We start from the raw sequence: 19,684 nt of genomic DNA, 5'->3' as shown, positions 1-19,684 counted from the left end.
CGCACTCCAATTACTACCCATCTTAAATTCTGCTGATGTTCGGATTCTGGGCACCGTTACAATCTGGCCTTTTGTGAATAGAAGAATTAGGAGCAGATCTGCATGATGCTTTTGTCTTCTCTTCTCCCGGGACTACCACACTCGCAGGGTTCTACAGAATAGGTTTAGGAGCTGCTGTACGGTGATACTTCACGTTTGAGGGCCCTTAAAGGGCCAGAGCGTGTGAAACATTTGCCATCCCGTCCAGGCGAGTAGGCGGCAGCTCTCCCAGCGAGTGGGCGGCTGGCTGGCCGTGGGCTGGGTGTTGTAAACAAGCTCTCTGGTGTCTGGGCACAATATGCCGCTGTGCCGGGGCTTCCCCGTCGGTGCCAAGCTGGCCCGCCTGCGTCAGGTACCAGATGGCAGCAACTGTGCCGACCCAGACGTATGCCTGGGAAAGACATGAACTGTGTGGGCGAATCTCATGGGGCACGGCCGCTTGGGGTCTCCCCTGGTGAGAACGAACAAGAACGGTGGCTTTTTGCTGGGCTGTCCACCACATCCCATCAACCAAACAGCCCGTTCTGTTGGCTGTGCACCAGCCGGTTGCAATAAGCACAGATATTAGGGCGTAAATTAGCACCCGAGACTATACAGACACCCTCCTCGTACCCCATGAAAGTCAGGGGGGAGCGATTTAACATCTTTTTTAATGGGCATTGGAACCTGACATTGTCAAAACAGAAAACAACTAAAACAACTATCATTTGCCAGTTTAATGAATAAAAAATGATGACAATAACTGCTAGCCCAGATAATCTGCAGAGGTAACAGTGCGGATTGCATTTCTAAGTCACAGGCATTCCGATAAAGCACTTCTAACTTTCCGCCTTAATTCTTTCACTAGGATTTTTAACGAGGACGAATGGAAGGGCAGAATCAATTTAGCAGGATCATCTGGCCTGGTCCTGGTCCCCATTACGGTAAAGCATCTAATGGGATCCAGGTCTAAGTCTAGTTCTGTCTACCAGGGATGGAGGGTTGCGAGGGGGGGGAGGGGGGGGATATACAAAGCCTTCCTCGCACATGCCACACTGTCTAATGTCCGCCATGGGGGGGGTCATTGGAGTTTTTTGATATGAGCCACCCTGACACCTTAGTCCCTTGGTCACCAGCCACCCCACCCCCACCCCCCATATGTCCTCCTCCTCAGTCTCGACTCAAGCAGCAGAATCTATGGATCCGCTTTGACAAACAATCACCCTTCATCACGATCAGCGCCATCGGGATCCATTCCCGCCGTTCTCCCGAATTAATTACCGAAGTCGGAGCGGCTGGGGCTAATGGAGGCAGGCAGGCAGTTTGTTTTCAAAAAGAAATGCTCACCCTGCTTGAAGCCATCTGTGACTGTGCTTCCGAGCAGGACAGGCTGGCTATGTTTAGCACCAGACAGCCCGCTGTCCATCCTCCAGGGGAATGCGCCCCTGTTTAGATGTAAGTCTGCTTGTATTTTAGGGAGACTTACCGTCATATTAGGTATTTTCAGAATAAGTCACATCTGGTTGCCTGGTCTGATGCCGTGAGGCTAAAAACAGCTCAGAAACACTGTCGTGAGGAATCTCACGCCGTCCAGGCCGCACTCTTCTGTCCTTTTGCTTACTCTGTCTTGGGATTCGAACTGATTACCCTTCAGGTACACAGAGGTCAGTACAGATGGTCCGATGGCTGTTATAAGATGCCCGCACTGCTTGGTGTGAGTGTCTCATACAGCGTACGGGTGCTGTAAACACAGACAGGTGCCCAGGACAGGGACAGGACAAGAGCGTCGGGAATGTTTGTGTCTGTCTGTCTGTGTGTGTGTGTGTGAGTGTGTGTGTGTGTGTGTGGTGTATGTGTGTGTGAGTGTGTCTGTTTATGTGTGTGTGGTATGTGTGCGTGTGTGTGTGTTCATGTGTGTGTGGTGTGTGTGCGCGTGTGTGGTGTGTGTGCGTGTGTGTGTTCATGTGTGTGTGGTGTGCGTGTGTGTGTGTTCATGTGTGTGTGGTGTGTGTGTGTGTGTGTGTGTGGTATGTGTGTGTGTGGTGTGTGTGTGTGTGCGCATTGCGGAGGCAGTAGGAGGCTTCAGTGTGCAGGAACACGTACATAAACAGCACTGCATCGCACCATGTTGCAGCTCGGTGTCGGCGTCTTCATAGGAGTTACAGCTGGCAGCGCTCTGACTCCCGCAGCCGCCTCTGTGGAGGAGTCTCGCAAAGTGAAGGGGGGGGGGGCGAATGGAGGGCGGGCGAGCGGAAGGTGGTCGAATGGGAGGCGGGCGAGTGGAAGGTGGGTGAATGGGGGGCAGGTGAGCGGAAGGTGGGTGAATGGGGGGCGGGCGAGCGAAAGGTGGGTGAATGGGGGGCAGGTGAGCGGAAGGTGGGTGAATGGAGGGTGGGAGAGTGGAAGGTGGGCGAATGGGAGGCAGGCGAGCGGAAGGTGAGCGAATGGAGGGTGGGAGAGTGGAAGGTGGGTGAATGGGGGGCAGGTGAGCGGAAGGTGGGTGAATGGGGGGCAGGTGAGCGGAAGGTGGGTGAATGGGGGGCGGGCGAGCGAAAGGTGGGTGAATGGGAGGTGGGCGAGTGGAAGGTGGGTGAATGGGGGGGCGGGCGAGCGGAAGGTGGGCGAATGGGGGGTGGTCAAGCGAAAGGTGGGTGAATGGGGGGAGGGCGAGCGGAAGGTGGGTGAATTGGAGGTGGGCGAGCGGAAGGTGAGCGAATGGGAGGTGGGCGAGTGGAAGGTGGGTGAATGGGGGGCGGGCGAGCGGAAGGTGGGCGAATGGGGGGTGGTCAAGCGAAAGGTGGGTGAATGGGGGGAGGGCGAGCGGAAGGTGGGTGAATTGGAGGTGGGCGAGCGGAAGGTGGGCGAATTGGAGGTGGGCGAGCGAAAGGTGGGTGAATGGGAGGTGGGTGAGCGAAAGGTGGGCGAATGGGGGGCGGTCAAGCGAAAGGTGGGTGAATGGGGGGAGGGCGAGCGGAAGGTGGGCGAATTGGAGGTGGGTGAGCGGAAGGTGGGTGAATGGGGGCGGGCGAGCGAAAGGTGGGTGAATTGGAGGTGGGTGAGCGGAAGGTGGGTGAATGGGAGGTGGGTGAGCGGAAGGTGGGTGAATGGGAGGTGGGTGAGCGGAAGGTGGGTGAATGGGAGGTGGGTGAGCGGGAGGTGGGTGAATGGGAGGTAGGTGAGCAGAAGGTAGGCGAATGGGGGGCGGGCGGGTGAGCGGAAGATGGGTGAACGGGGGGCGGGCGAGCAGAAAGTGGACGAATGGGGGATGGGCGAGCGGAAGGTGGGCGAATGGGAGGCGGGCGAGCGGAAGGTGGGTGAATGGGGGGCGGGCGAGCGAAAGGTGGGTGAATGGGGGGCAGGACTGTGGGATACGGGTGAATGAGAGGCGGGGAGCGGGAAACGGGTGGACAGGTGGCCAGTGTGTGGAAGGTGAGAGAGCAGGAAGGACATTTGTCACACACAGCAAAGTGGCCCCTAGTAGAGTCGGGCGCCGTGGATTCGGCCAGGCCTCTTGCCAGCAGGGTTTGGAGGAGAGCAGCCATTGGATTGATTTTATATCTTTAGTCTCAAAGTGCCCAATTTAATGGCCGTTAGGTTCGGACCTTTGACAGATGGTCACATGACGAGCACTACCCTATCGATCTGAAATTCCCCTTTCCATCACTGTCTCTGTGTTTCTCTGCCATTCGGCTGCAGTATTTTCTGTCTTGGGGGGCAGTGCAGCTCTTGTTTTTAATGGGCCTCTGCAGATCGCCCCCGAAGCCATGACCCAGAAGTGCAGATGGCTGCGGATGCCGGCCGATCGATGCGACCCACAGAGCAGACCTTGATGGGTCTTCTTATCGATTTGGGTTGCCCCCCCCCCCCCACATCCTCCCAGTGGCCCCCAGTCACACCTTTGCACCAGAGAGTGTGGGCTGAGCCTGTGCTGCTGAATGACTTCTCCAGGAGTATCCAGCTATGAGACACAGATGGTTTACAGTCGGAGGAGAGGGTATGGGGTGGGGAGGGGGGACACATTCTCCTTGCCTGGAGACAGTATTAGTGAGGGGGAGGGACTTTATTCAAAAATGATCAGTGATGTGGGCTTTGATCTGCACTCCTTATTTCATCCTGCTGTTACTAGCTTTTACACGCATTCATATATCTTCCCCTCCTCATGTTTGTGATATAAGCATTTTGGTCTTTGATTTCTCCCCCGAAAAATGTTCCCCCTCCCCGTGTCACGTCACTGGTGGATGTGTCCTCGGGATGGGCCCCGTCGCCCCGGCCGTCTGTCGGCGCCTCTGTGATCGGAGCTCCATCTTCCTGCTTAGTTTTCTCTCCTTTTTCACCCGCAGACTCGCCCCAAGGCCAGTTATGGCACCCCCCCCCCCCCCCCCCCCCCTGGGCAAGGCTGGAAAAAGTGTCACCTCTGTGACAAAAAGATTCTCTGGAGTGAGGGAGGGGTCTTCATCCTGGATGCTTTCTGCCTTGTGACATCTTGCTGCGGTTGCCAGACTTGGGCCCCTGTGTCGTGACCGTCAGCGCGTCCCGAGATGCTCGGTGTGGGAGAGTGTGTCCCAGCCAACCTCCGCAAAAGCATTGCTCCAAACACTGGTTAGCCGTGATATGGAGGGCAGGGCCTGAGGGCGGAGGAGGGCAGCGGATGGAGGCCATGTGGCATGGGACTGCTGGGAAGGAAGAGCGCAGAGGGTGGAGATGGGTAAACAAATACCGTGGGAGGGAATAAAAGCCGAAAAACATTTCAGCATTAGTTGAGGAGAAATGGCCTCTGGGCACATTTTTGCTGGGGATTAAAATTGAAAGATAAATATAATATTAAGCACAGGTGACCTGGAGGACAATGCTCATCACCCCCCTCAACTGCCTCCTTCTTCCTTTGTCTGTTATTTTATTTGAGCCAGATATTTTAGCATATATTTCTCCACACACACGCAGGCAAGGGGAAGGTCAGTGTGGCCATGACAATGGGGTCAGAAGGTCACTGGCTTGACATGGCTGCTTTTCTCCTTCCGGTGCTCCAGTGAAGATCTCCAGTGAAAGAGCAAGTGCAAAAGTATTGCAATGGAAGTATTGCAGTCAGAAAACTGTTTCATGGCAGATGTCAAATGTCACATGATGCACACAGTGGATGCTCTTGGGTGACTGATGAAAGTAAATGATGCCACATGGAGCTGAAATGCCCCTATGTCGACAGAAAGCTTCTGTCATGTTTTTTTCCAAAGTTAATTATGGTTATTAGGCTTTTAAATGGGGGATTTTGAGCAAAGCTCTGCTCCAGTGCGGATGGGGAGCAGCTGTATGTTGCTTGTTACGGGCCGAGAGGGAAGGTTATTTCCAGGCGGATGAAATCATGCTTATTCCCATCGATTAGCCCCAGCGGTGGCTCTCTGAGCAGTGAGTGGGCGGCGTCAGAGAGCGCCAAGGGTAAGGAGAGCAGAGGGGAGGCAGTGAGGGAGCTGGAAAGCACAGTGGGAGCTGGGAAGCAGTGAGGGAGCTGGGAGGCAGAGTGGGAGCTGGCAGGGAGGAGCTGGAAGGCAGTGAGACAGCTGTGAGGCAGAGTGGGAGTTGGGAGGTAGAGTGTGAGGTGGAGTGTGAGCTGGGAGGGAGGAGCTGGGAGACAGTGAGACAGCTGGGAGGCAGAGTGGGAGCTGGGAGGGAGGAGCTGGGAGATAGTGAAGGAGCTGGTAGGCAGTGAGACAGCTGGGAGGCAGAGTGGGAGCTGGGAGGGAGGAGCTGGGAGACAGTGAAGGAGCTGGTAGGCAGTGAGACAGCTGGGAGGCAGAGTGTGAGGCGGAGTGGGAGCTGGGAGGGAGGAGCTGGGAGACAGTGAAGGAGCTGGTAGGCAGTGAGACAGCTGGGAGGCAGAGTGGGAGCTGGGAGGGAGGAGCTGGGAGACAGTGAAGGAGCTGGTAGGCAGTGAGACAGCTGGGAGGCAGAGTGTGAGGCGGAGTGGGAGCTGGGAGGGAGGAGCTGGGAGACAGTGAAGGAGCTGGTAGGCAGTGAGGGAGCTGGGAGGGAGGAGCTGGGAGACAGTGAAGGAGCTGGTAGGCAGTGAGGGAGCTGGGAGGGAGGAGCTGGGAGACAGTGAAGGAGCTGGTAGGCAGTGAGGGAGCTGGGAGGGAGGAGCTGGGAGACAGTGAAGGAGCTGGTAGGCAGTGAGGGAGCTGGGAGGCAGAGTCGGCCTGTCACTTAAATCTTGGTTAGTCCTGGGATCCATTTTGCTGGACTGTTGGCTATCAGAAGAAATGGATCTAACAAAAAACCCAGAAGATAGAAAGCTGTTCACGTTTTCAGCTCCAAAGATATATCTGAGACGTCCTTTACGAGTCCCTGCAGGGGGATGGTGCAGGAAGGCAGTGCTGCTTTGGTGAATTTCTCTTGCCATCAGGGCCCAGGAACGGCTCACGCAGCACGACAGGCATCAAGCTGCACACGATTATGCGAATACCCAGAAGCGGACACTGATATTTTCTGCCGCCTGCTTTTTGTTTTTTTTTATTCTCCAACGTACCTGTATCGCTGGTTCCCATGGCAACCTCCCCTCCTAACTACCTGCGATTTCTAGAGCCCCGGCCATTCTCAGGGTTGCTCTGTGGGCCGCGTGCCTCTGTGAGCCTGTTTAAGCGCTGACCCGGTTCATAAGGGTTGGAATGGAGGCCGCTGGGGGTGGGGGGGGGGGGGGGGGGGGCGGTGCAGCCTCTCTCCTTGCTTCCGTAAATTATGCACGTGCTTGATGTATTATTCATGAGCCTGCAAATGCTTGGAAACAAACAAATGAACGCGATTGTTTTACGTCTATATATAAACTGAGTGCTCGCTCGCTCGCTCGCTCCGCGCCGCCATTCCTCTCTATTTGGCCATGCAGGTGGCAGCCAGTCAGCATTAATTGTTTAAGGGAACCGGGGCTTCGTGCGACTGCTCCGACGGGCATGATGCTCTCTCCCTTCCCGACATCCTGCCTCTGCTGTTATTAAGGTCGCGAATCCCGCCCCCCACCACCCACCTGGGTGCTAAAGGGCCGCTTTCAAGGGGTATAAAGTTGGGGAAGAATGCGGCTGGGTAATCGTCCGCAGACCCTGGGCCACGGTGAAGAGGCAGACAGACGGAGCAGCCGATTGGACCTCTGGTCTTATATCCAGTGGCCTGGTGGTTGGGGGGGGGGGGATCACATGGGTGTGTGAAATACGTGAATTTAAACACCCAGGTGTGAATTCTGTGGAATTTCAGAGCAGTTCTCGGCAAATGGAGGAGCATTCCTTCTAGGTCAGACAAACTCTGAATGTGGGCACCACAGTGGTTTTAGGGGATTGTCAAAGCCAGTGTGTGTTTATCAGCAGTGCCTTAGTTTTTGAGCCCCTTATGCTCAGGTACAGGCAGCCGACATCCAGGCAGGATTGTAGAGGAGGCAGGACCAACCAATCAGATGTCTTGGTCCCGCCTCCTCTATTTGCTTCGACCCTCCTCCCCTGTAATCTGATTGGTTCTCTCTTTGAACCAATCATTTTTCCTTCTGCCCTCAGAACATTTTTGTGTAAGTATAACTTCCAGTCAGTTTTTAATGGATATTTATGGAACCAATTAGCAGTGGAGCTGAGGTGAAAACCAGTATGTGTTTCTGGACTGGAAATACACACCACCAACCTGTGATGAGATTTTCTGAACTCCTAAGCGAAGTAGGTTTTTCTTATCTTGGTCCAAACTCCTGATCTCAGCCTATAAAATATGCAGCTTCTTGTGATTGGGTTAGAAACCTAAGGATGAAGGAGCATTCCTTCTGCTGGGGGGAGGAAACGGTTGGCCAGGGGGGCCCAGGCCGCGGGGAGGCTAGCTAACAGGGACCCCCGGGGTGGGGACCGGATACAGAGCCACTGGCTTATGGAATAATTGACAGTGAAACTCTCCCTATGTGGAGGAGGAATTCCATTGATATTCTGGGCAGAAGAGAAGAAAAAGATGGGAAAGGGTTTCCTGACATGAAGAACTGCTGTTATTTCAGTCACTGGGGCTGCAAGGTTTGGGTTTGCAATTCATCAGGTACCTTAGTGCTGCGCTGGGGAGCTCTGCCCTGCAGTGATATGTGTTAGCTGGAGATTGTCTGTGTGTGTGTATATATATCTGTGTGTGTGTGTGTGTGTGTGTGTGTGTGCGTGTACCTGTGTGTCTGTCTGTCTACCTGTGTATGTGTACCTGTGTGTGTGTATATATCTGTGTGTGTGTGTGTGTGTGCGTGTACCTGTGTATGTGTACCTGTGTGTGTGTATATATCTGTGTGTATGTGTGTGTTTACCTGTGTGTCTGTCTGTGTACCTGTGTATGTGTACCTGTGTGTGTGTATATATCTGTGTGTGTGTGTGTGTGTGTGTGTGCGTGTACCTGTGTGTCTGTCTGTCTACCTGTGTATGTGTACCTGTGTGTGTGTATATATCTGTGTGTGTGTGTGTGTGCGTGTACCTGTGTATGTGTGTGTGTACCTGTGTGTCTGTCTGTCTACCTGTGTATGTGTACCTGTGTGTGTGTATATATCTGTGTGTGTGTGTGTGTGCGTGTACCTGTGTATGTGTGTGTGTACCTGTGTGTCTGTCTGTCTACCTGTGTATGTGTACCTGTGTGTGTGTATATATCTGTGTGTGTGTGTGTGTGCGTGTACCTGTGTATGTGTGTGTGTACCTGTGTGTCTGTCTGTCTACCTGTGTATGTGTACCTGTGTGTGTGTATATATCTGTGTGTGTGTGTGTGTGTGCGTGTACCTGTGTGTCTGTGTGTGTACCTGTGTATGTGTACCTGTGTGTGTATATATCTGTGTGTGTGTGTGCGTGTACCTGTGTGTCTGTCTGTCTACCTGTGTATGTGTACCTGTGTGTGTATATATCTGTGTGTGTGTGTGCGTGTACCTGTGTGTCTGTCTGTCTACCTGTGTATGTGTACCTGTGTGTGTGCACATACTTGGCGTGTGTGTACCTGTATGTGTGTGTGCCTGCGTGTGTGCGTGTACCTGTGTGTGTGTGCCTGTTTATCTGTGTGTGTGTGCGTGTGTGTGTGAGAGAGAGAGAGGGTATACCTTACCTTATGGGGGCACAATGTCCCCACAACGTGATGAATATCTGTTTTTTTCCTTTATGGGGTCATGGTTAGAGCTGGGTAGGGGTTAAGGTTGTCATAGTTAGCATTAGCATTTTTCCCATAGAAATTAATGAGCGGTCCCCATAAAGATATGTTTACCCGACGTGCGTGTATGTGTGTGTGTGTGTGTGTGTGTGTGCTTGCGCCTTCTGCCTCCATCCTGCCCCCATTAATGTTCTTACTATCTGGGCTTTCTGACCTAGACCTGTAGATGAAATAACCAATACGGCTTTCAGAAAGAAGCGTCTGTTGGAAATTGATTGCGACAGATCTCCAGTGATGTGCTCTTCCTAAGGACCCTGGTTATGGCCCTGTCTTTATGGGGGGGGGTTTAGGGCTCTTCAAGGAATGAGACCCACCTGCCAAATATGCCCCAGGTCTGCGTCAATTTAGGCTTTGATGCTTTCTTTGGCCTGCAGGAGGCTGGATAAATGCTGGGGAGGGTTAGTAGTGAGAAGGTGACAATCGCCGTAGGTGAACGAGAATAAGAACAAGGGGCACTGCAGCCTGATGGCAGTGACTCAGTGACGGACACATGGGCCGGACTGAAGCGCCGTGACGACGCGAGGCGAGGCTCCGGCGGGCCGCATTTAAAATGCAATCAAAATGCAAATTCACACCTTGTCATTCCACAACAAAGAGCCAGCATTCAATGCAACACTGGAAAAAAATACAGAACACAAAGTCTGCCGGTTTGCGTGAGGACAGATATTCACTCGGAGAGTCTTGACCAGTGATGCAAATTACATAATTAAAAAAGAAGTTGCAGACTTCAATGAAATATGAAATCGTTGATGATAATAGGACAGCGATGCATAAATCCAGGATAAGCCGCTGAATTATAAATCAAGGTCCTTAAAAACTGGATGTAACAATATTGCCCTTCAAAGTAAATGGTTTCTACAAAAATTTATTCCTTATAAATATTAAGGAACTCGGTATAGACTAAATTACATCACTTTTCCTCTGACAGGAAGTATATTACGCTTTGCGTTGTGAGTTGAGTGACGGGCGGCGTGATGAGTGAGGCTGGTGTCCCCTTTCCGTTCCGAGAGCGAACGCGTTTTCTGCACGACAGACGCTCCCCTGTGGAATGGAGTCCATGTCACATCATAGTCTGAGGTTTTGGAAAGTCAAATGTCTCCATGGCGCTTAACATTCTCACGCCTATCCTGCTGTCCGACCGCATCGCCGTCTCTGTCCAGCATCCTGTCTGCGGTCAGTCAGGCTTAGCGAATGATTTACGTTAACTGCCAAAGATTAATTAAATTCACGATGGCGGTAAGCATAATCACCAGCATGAACCATAAACGGCACTTGTTCTTTTCAAACATTATTATCTGGATGGCTACAAGGTCTAAAGGTGAGAATACCTGCATTAATCTCTATCTGATTAGACAGTACATGATGTGTTGAGTACTTTGTGTATAATAAAATGCATGCAATGGGATAAAGGATACAAAGGCTAAGCAGCAGTGAAATTTCGGACTGTGTGACTTTGTGCTGAAGGAACTACATAGGCCACCATCAGACTGAGCGTGGCCCTGCATTGTGTCACGCTGGTCACCATCAGACTGAGCGTGGCTCTGCATTGTGACACGCTGGTCACCATCAGACTGAGCGTGGCTCTGCATTGTGTCACGCTGGTCACCGTCAGACTGAGCGTGGCTCTGCATTGTGTCACGCTGGTCACCGTCAGACTGAGCGTGGCTCTTCATTGTGTCACGCTGGTCACCGTCAGACTGAGCGTGGCTCTGCATTGTGACACGCTGGCCACCGTCAGACTGAGCGTGGCTCTGCATTGTGACACGCTGGCCACCGTCAGACTGAGCGTGGCTCTGCATTGTGACACGCTGGTCACCGTCAGACTGAGCGTGGCTCTGCATTGTGTCACGCTGGTCACCGTCAGACTGAGCGTGGCTCTGCATTGTGACACGCTGGTCACCGTCAGACTGAGCGTGGCTCTGCATTGTGTCACGCTGGTCACCGTCAGACTGAGCGTGGCTCTGCATTGTGTCACGCTGGTCGCCGTCAGACTGAGCGTGGCTCTGCATTGTGACACGCTGGTCGCCGTCAGACTGAGCGTGGCTCTGCATTGTGACACGCTGGCCGCCGTCAGACTGAGCGTGGCTCTGCATTGTGTCACGCTGGCCGCCGTCAGACTGAGCGTGGCTCTGCATTGTGTCACGCTGGCCGCCGTCAGACTGAGCGTGGCTCTGCATTGCGACATCCTGCCCACAATCGGACCGAGCGTGGTGCTGCGACACGTTGTGCAGAATTGGACCGAGTGTGGCACTGTACTGTGACACATTGCCCCCAATTGGACACACTGGAAGTCAGCTGCTTGCTAGGCCATCTGGTGGAATTTCACAGCATATAGAATGCTATCGCGGTCCGCATGGAGTCTCTGTGATCCAGCCGTGTGGAGGTGCCCCCCCCCCATGGCCGCTGTGAGCTGTGCCAAGCCAATTATTTGCACAGCTTCTCGCCGGAGCCTGCTAGGTTACATGGGACACCGCGGGGACCTCCGCCACCCCTGTGCAGCTGGGGTTACCATGATTTTACCATGCTGTGACCGCATGAGGACTGGGCTGTTCATAGGACAAGAAACAGGGCGGCTCAGGTACCAATACATCATCAGCTGCTGCTCTTCCCCATCTCCCTTGTTCTCTGTTGAGCTCAGGTGTTTTGGTCACATGATTGGAGGAACACCCCGCGCATTCAGCTTTGACCTACGGCCGGGATGTGCTGACATCACACTGGTCCTCCACTGGGAGGCAGGCGATCATCAGGGCAGCTCATTGGGGTCCTGAGACAGGCCCAGCCGTCGTCACCTTGAGCCGGATGCTTAACCCAGAAACAGCAGTCTGTTTGAAGATTGCCAGCTTGGGCCTCCACTCCAGGCAGTGGGATGCAGAGACTGATGCCGTTTCACCCACCTAGAGAAGTGGCTCATGACTCAGGAAAGGAATGAACACTAAATCAGGAATTGAGGTTATGTTCACACCCATATCCATTTTCTGAAACTGCTTGTCCTATTCAGGGTCATGGCGGGGGGGGGGGGGGGGGGGTCCAGAACCTATAGGCACAAGGCAGGGAACAACCCAGGATGGGGGGAGATCAACCCCTCACAGGGCACACTCACACCCCATTCACTCCTACACACACTCACACCCCATTCACTCCTACACACACACACTCACACCCCATTCACTCCTACACACACTCACACCCCATTCACTCCTACACACACTCACACCCCATTCACTCCTACACACACACACACTCACACCCCATTCACTCCTACACACACACTCATACCTTTGGGCAATTTGGCACCTCTAATTAACCTCAGCATGCTTTTGGACTGTGGGGGGAAACCCCATGATGACACAGAGCAAACAGGAAAACTCCACACATACGGAATCCCACCAGAGGTTTGAGGTGACAGTGCTAACCACTGCACCACCACACCACCCCCTTTGCATCCATATGAGATATAAAAAGTCTTGTTAATACTGCACCATGAAAGTCCAACAAACATGTCTGGGGTACCGTTTAAGATCTGATAAATTTCATAAGAACTCAGGCTGTACAGCTGTAGATAACCCCAGAAAACAGCCTTCTATGCAAAACTGTCAGAATACCCAGCGGGAAAGTGAAAGAAAGTATTGGGACTACAGCCACAGCACCAATTAGTTTGCTGTGAATCACTCTAAGAGCTGCCATTCAAGACAGTGAAAGGGATTAAGGAAGAGAAGTGCTGTGGTTTGGCTCACGTTGGTCTGGACAGTTTTGCCACTGAAGGCCAGCTTCTCCCAAATCTATAAGAATGCGTTTAATCGCATGAGCACAAGCACATAACTGGTGGAGGACATAAAATCAGACCCAGACCTGCATTTCAACAGGCCAGGAAGTCTTTACACAAAGCTTTCACACTGACGAGGTTCCCTCACGGTTTGTTCTTCAGCTAACATCCCAGAGCGGCCGGTTCACTGCGGCCCCAATGTGGTGGCTGTATAAACTGGCACAGGAAACAGGTCAGCGATGCGGGTAATTGGGCTCCGTGTAGGCAGGGCAGGTGCGAGCCGGGTGCAAAGGCCAGACGGGCGGAACGGGAGCCAGGCGGAGCTGGCTGTGGAGATGGAGAGAGAGCGTGACCACCAGGCTGAGGCTGGTGTCCTGCTATACCGGCTGAATACCGGCTGAATACCGGCTGAATACCACCCTTCATAACGGCATGCAGGGGCAGCCAAGGCACGTGAAAGTTTAATGACAAACTTGTATGCTGGGAGTAACTGATTAAAGTCCTAGCTACTTAATCTGGCTAACTCTTGTTAAGCACCGGGCTGTACAGTTTCCTGAATTTCCTTCAGGATTAACAAAGTTCATCTTAATCTTAATAAATGGGTGAATGGGCAGGAAGCCGTCTTTGGTGGCCTAGGCAGATAAATCTAAGTTAATCTGCCTACTTTTCAGTTACTGCTGCTATGTACTCGAATGCTTCTTGGTCCTCGTTCAGTGGGACATGCATGGGCTTAGCGGGCTAAGCCACTGCGCATATCATCAGAAGGTTGTCGATTCAAGGCCCAGCCTCAGCAGAATAGTCACATGTCCGTGGCCCTTGAAGGCGGCCCAAACCCCACAGCTCCCAGGGTGCCACTGCAGGCAACATGGGTGTCATGCAGAGCAACATGGGGGAGGCAAAGTTTTATCGTTATTATTGTACTGCACTGCAATCCAGTGAGCTGATGATTAGCACAGGCCCTGTATGTGTTCAGAGTGTCGTGTTGAGTCTCCCCGTGTAAGTCATGCTGGGCCGCGTCACCATGATATTCCTATAAAGTGCACTTAGGCATTTCTGAAAACAGCCAGTGTGCTTCTGGTGGGCCAGTTTAAAGCAAGTTTGGAAGGGGATGCAAAATGGCTGCCCGGAGGCCACGGCTGCCCAGGTTCACTCAGCATTCGTTTAGCGTTACATTCAGAGGCTGCAGGATTCAGTCTCAGCCCTCGATTGGAGCCTCTTCAGATGGCATTTGTCCTGAGGCAAGGGGGCCCTCTCAGGAATAACTCCAAATCTGCTGGGTCTGATGGCGCTTAGTCGTCCTAGCAGTGCCAGCGCAGTTTGGCCGGGTGATATCCGGCCCACTCGCACCCGCAGGGAACATAATGCTCTTGTGAGTGCAGTTAATGCAACTGACTAGGCATCTTTAGTTCTGCTGTCCTGAAATAAGAAATTTGGATGGTTTCCTCAGGAGCAAAAAAACGTGGTTCTGATTTGAAACCATGGCAATTATCACAGCAACGGGGTCTTCCTGGCCCCAGTGTGCCGGGAGCTGTAGTTGTGGCAACCAGCAGGGGGCCCGATTTCTTTTAATTTGCCTCTTGAAATATGCCCCCCCCCCACTAACAAGCTTCCCACCTCTCAGCAGATTTATGCCATCACAAAATTTGGTGGGGGGTAGTGAGTAGGAAAAATGGCTCCATGCTCTCACACTGACTTAAAATGTCGCTAAAACACAAACAAATGTTTTTTTTTTATACCGAAACTGTAACTGTTTCAATTCTGTGAGAAACTTTTCTCATTCTCCTTTATTATTAATCTCACCCAGAAGCCCATCTCCATAATGCAGCCTGCCCCCCTTCCTTAGCTGAAAAAAGTGGGAGGGTTGACTGACAGGCTGTAATTAAAGCAGCTCAACAACTTTATGAAAGAGGGGCTCCTTTGAATAGGCAAGCTCTGATTGGCTGATAAGAGCAAGGCAGAATGAGGGGGCGGGCCTGACTGGAGTCAGAGACATTAGGGCTACATCAGTGCTAATATGTTAAAAAGATTTACGGGAGTTTCCGTAAGAAAAGATCTGCTTTCGCACTGCCGTTATCACTAGAATTGAAAAAAAAAGTGAATTGATGTAGATGTGAGTGATTGTTAATGTCAGTATTTCTGACATTTTTCATTTCCACATTTAACCAAAGCTTTTTATAATACATTTTCCGACACGACGCTCTTTACATTTTATTTGTTTGTTGTAGCTCGATCACAACGTCATTTCCACAAAAAAATATTTTTATAGCCCTAGAAGTGGCGATATATACACTTTGTACATTATACTGTACATTTTATACATTTTGAATAATCTATTTTGACTTTCATTCGTAATAAAGTTCAGTTTTTATAAACACTTGACTGTTGACCTCAGACACAACCATGTGTTTAAAATAAATGCACGTATTTTATTTAGCGACAGTGAAACATCACAGTACTGTAGCGTCACAAACACAAAGTTGTACAATAAAGGAACCATCACAGCAACAGCACAGGGATGCAGAAATGTAGTCACTGCACATCTCACTCTCTTCCCCTCAGTTTCGGTGCACTCTCATGTTCGATGGCTGGTTGTCTATCATAAACTACAGCCGCACTTAAACTATGCTCAGGTACAGTCTCGTTTTGAGCTCCGCATTAGTTGTAAACAGCATACGATGTACACAAAACACAATTTCGCTGCACACATGTAAGCAAAACAACGTATGCCAGGTAGCGAATGTCCCACACATCCTGCATGTTCACAAGTGGCTGACTTCCATGAAAACAAAAGCGAAGCGTTCTTCATTCCCGTGAAGAATAACCAATCCGGAAAGGAGACATCGAAGCGAGGAGAGCTAATCGGGAACCAATCGGAGCTCACTGATGTAGGCAAAAAATATTCATCAGCGTCCGCACAAATGTGTTTACAGAAAGATTAGTTGTTGGAGACCGGTGAAATTTTTCTCCATTTCTGGGGAAAAAGATCCGTGGTAGTGTGGACTAAATCAGAAGTAGATTTTTGTGTTACTAAATGAAAACGTATTAGTGCGGACAGGCCCTTAAAGAGGCTGCATGTGAATCCAGCAACCAGCAGACTGTAGTATCCCTGGCCTATTATTTTATAGTTTAAATAGCTAATGCAAAGTATCATATTTAAGATGTGAAGTCTGTTATATTATTGATTACATATTATGTTAAGGGCGTAAGTAGCTCTTGTGTCCTTTTGACAAAGTGTTAATCAGGTTCAAAACATGCAGGATCTTCCCTACTCGTAACCCCCCCCCCCCCCTCCCCCATGCCTTCTCCATAATTATTACTTAATTAAAAGTTGGGAATGTGGCATCCACCATATTTTCCCCCCAACCCAGCCGGTCGAGGGGCGAGGTGTCCTTTACATATTTCTTTTCAAATCCCGGAGCTGCCTGACTGACTCTACAGGTGTGGGCCATGTTCCCTTCCAGCTGTGCTCCAGAGGACACCTTACTGGGCCATTGCCAGGATTTTCTGGGTAGATATAGCGGCATTCAGTCACCATGTGTGGCTGGAAAATTGTTAATTTCCCTGGGACAGTTAAATTAACCGGGAAATTCGGCATATTATACACGTGGCATGATGACAAAGATGGAAGGAGAAAGAACGCAGAGGCGCAAACGGCGACGTTTTAATTTACCCAGACCTGATGTCACTCCTCTGGGAGGCGAGAGCGCAGCGGAAAATCGATTTAAGGCTGCGTGGCAGGTGGGCATTAAAGCAGCCGTGCTGTGAGGTCCACAAACCCAGAGGCAGTTTGGAGTCGGTCCCAGACAGCACGTCCTCAAAGATGAGCGTTCTTCAGGCGTGTATTTAAATCTTGATATGACCCCCACCTGAATCTTCTGAATCTTTATTTCATAATTATTACTGCAGCATCTGGATTTCAGACCCCTGGTTTTAGTTTAATAATAAAGCCTGTGAGTGTCCTATATACAGTAAAGTAATTACAAGATTCTGATATACAGCACCAGGAACAGAGTTGGGTAATTCAGGTCCAGAGATCAAAACCCCAGACCGGGACCCAACTCTGAGGTTATGGTTCTCATCCTGGAAATGGTGGATTGCCCCTTTCAGGTTGAGGATGAGTTATTGTCTCAAGCAGAGGAGTTTAAGTATTTTGAAGTCTTGTTCATAAGAGAGGGAAGAATGGAGTAGGTGATCAATAAGAAGATTGCTGCAGCCTCAGCAGTTATTTGGACGATGTACTGCTCTGTTGTTGTGTAGATAGAGTTCAGCCAGAAAGAACATAAGAAATTTACAAACGAGAGGAGGCTTGTTTGGGGAGAACTAAATTAATAGCTCAAAGTTGTTAAATATTATCTAGCTCTGATTTAAAGGAACCCATGGTTTTAGCTTGCCCTACACTAGCAGGAAGACTATTCCATACTCTAACTACACATTGTGTAAAGAAGTGCATTCTTGTATTTAAACTAATATTGAAGTAAGCTATTGATTTTCTAGTCGATCTACATTACTACCTTAACCTATGGTCACAAGCTTTGTGTAGTGACTGAAAGAATGAGATCGCAGATACAAGCAGCAGAAATGAGTTTCCTCCATAGGGTATCTGGGCTCAGCCTTAGAGACAGGGTGAGGGGCTTGGACATTTGGGAGGGGCTCAAAGTAGAGCCACTCTTTCTCTACATCAAAAGGAGCCAGCTGAGGTGGTTCAAGCATCTATTTAAGATATCTCCTAGATGACTCCCTGGGGAGGTGCAACCAGGAGGAGTGCCCCGAGAAGATTAGGACACTCTGGAGAGATTATATGCCTTGCCTGTTCTGGGAACACCTTGGTATTCCCCTCAGAGGAGCTGGAAGAGGTGGCTGGGGAGAAAGAGGTCTGGCCATCCCTGCTTAGACTGCTGTCCCCATGACCAGGACATGGATGAATGGCAGAAAATGATGGATGGATGGATGGATATGGTCTGTCTTCCTGCTCATGACATCAGAAGCCAGGTAGTGGCTGGTTGGTTGGACCGATAGCTAAAGAAGTTTATTCCATAAATAAAGCAGTAATGGAATCATGTTTTCAGTAACATACCTGCCAACTCAGTCTCACGACTGTTTATAACAAACCTTAGGAGAAACTCGAAAAAATAAGTTGCTTATAAAGGAAGGGGCGTAGTTTCATTTTTTTTATGGTAATAGGGTAAACGGGGGTACAGTGAGAAAATCAGACATGAATTTCAAGGTCCTCACTGGACTCACAAATCCATGACAAAGTAATTTCACGGCTGTGCGATGTTTGGAAGTGCACAGGAATGCCCCTCATGCTGGACATCGACAGGGCTTGGCAGGACTCCGTGGGTAAAGTAAAACGTGCCGTAAATGTACACATCCATTCCTGAAGCCTTGGGCTGCAAGGTCTTGCTTTGAAATGCTTAAATTAACAAAATGGAAGGTTAAATCCTGCATCATATTATCATAGTCACACTCTGTGTCTAAAGTCATATTTCCAGTCATAATTTTATGAGCCGATTGTCTAATCAGCTTCTCTGGCCCAGGCTTCTGCTACCGCTTGTTGTATTTTCAACAACACTGGAGGCTTCAGCTGTAGCAGAACTAGCTAATTTCTGCTACGAGAACCTGCTTGGGACAGAAGGAAGTCCAGGCTCATCACTTGGGTCCAGCCATGGTCATCCGAGTCACTGGGAGAGCAGTTTATACAGTAACAGAATGCCTACATTGTCAGTGTGTAAGTTCCGGGAAATTCAGTTTATTCAGAAGAAAAGATTGGGTCAAAAATGCATAATGAAACATAAGGGGAAAGAGACTGAGGGTAGCTTGACTATTGCTAATGCTAACATTAGCTAGTTCTAACATTAGTTCTCTAATTAGATGGCTTCGGTCACAGAGGAATGTTGTTTCATTCTTGCTTGAGTGTGGGAGTTTGGGGTAATTGGCATGCAGGGTAACTGTGCCCACCCCCCCATTCCCCTACCCTTGAACTCTCTTCTCGGATGAGCATGGGGTGTCATGCCCTGCTCGTCCGATCCTCCTGTGTGCCACACCCCCTCACTACCTCGTGTGGAATCCCTGTGTTACCAGCTGTTTCTCATTGTTGTTAATTAGTCCTGTGTATTTAAGTCCGCATTAAAGTATGTTTCCCCAGTCCAGTCATTAACCCTCTGGGGTCTAGGGGTAGGGAACACACTTTCACTGACTGGGGCGTGGTCACACATTTCATTCAGTATCATAAAATTAATTCATGGCGCTGATGAGGATGTATCTGGACCGCGTTTCATCATTACTCATCAAATTACCATGCAAATGTGATTTGAATACGTGCTAATGCGACTATTTGGAATGCAAATAACGATCTTCAGGTGAGGGCGGCGCTACACGCCCCCGATGCAGGTAAAACAATGTAAAGTGACACGGTTTATTTTTTGCCGACTCAACTTAATTTTAAAAACTTTAATACTTCCGACAATTGGCGTTTTGAAAAGAAGACAGATTACAGACTTAGTCAGCGTTTTTTTCATGTTTGTACAGTAAGATTTCTGCAAGTTATGAACTGAAATACATGAGAAAGATACGCGGCATCACCGATGATACCGTCAACTCCAGAGGGTTGATGTGATGTGGCGTTATCTTTCGTTTATTCTTTGTTTGTGGATGTATTCTCCCAAATAAAGCCCTCATTTCCTCGACTCTCTGGACTTCTGCTCCTCTGTTCCCGCTCTGCCCCCGCAAGTC

This window comes from Brienomyrus brachyistius, chromosome 14 (assembly GCF_023856365.1).
Source record: "Brienomyrus brachyistius isolate T26 chromosome 14, BBRACH_0.4, whole genome shotgun sequence".
Classification (NCBI taxonomy): domain Eukaryota; kingdom Metazoa; phylum Chordata; class Actinopteri; order Osteoglossiformes; family Mormyridae; genus Brienomyrus; species Brienomyrus brachyistius.
Note: the sequence above shows the minus strand (reverse complement) of the source record.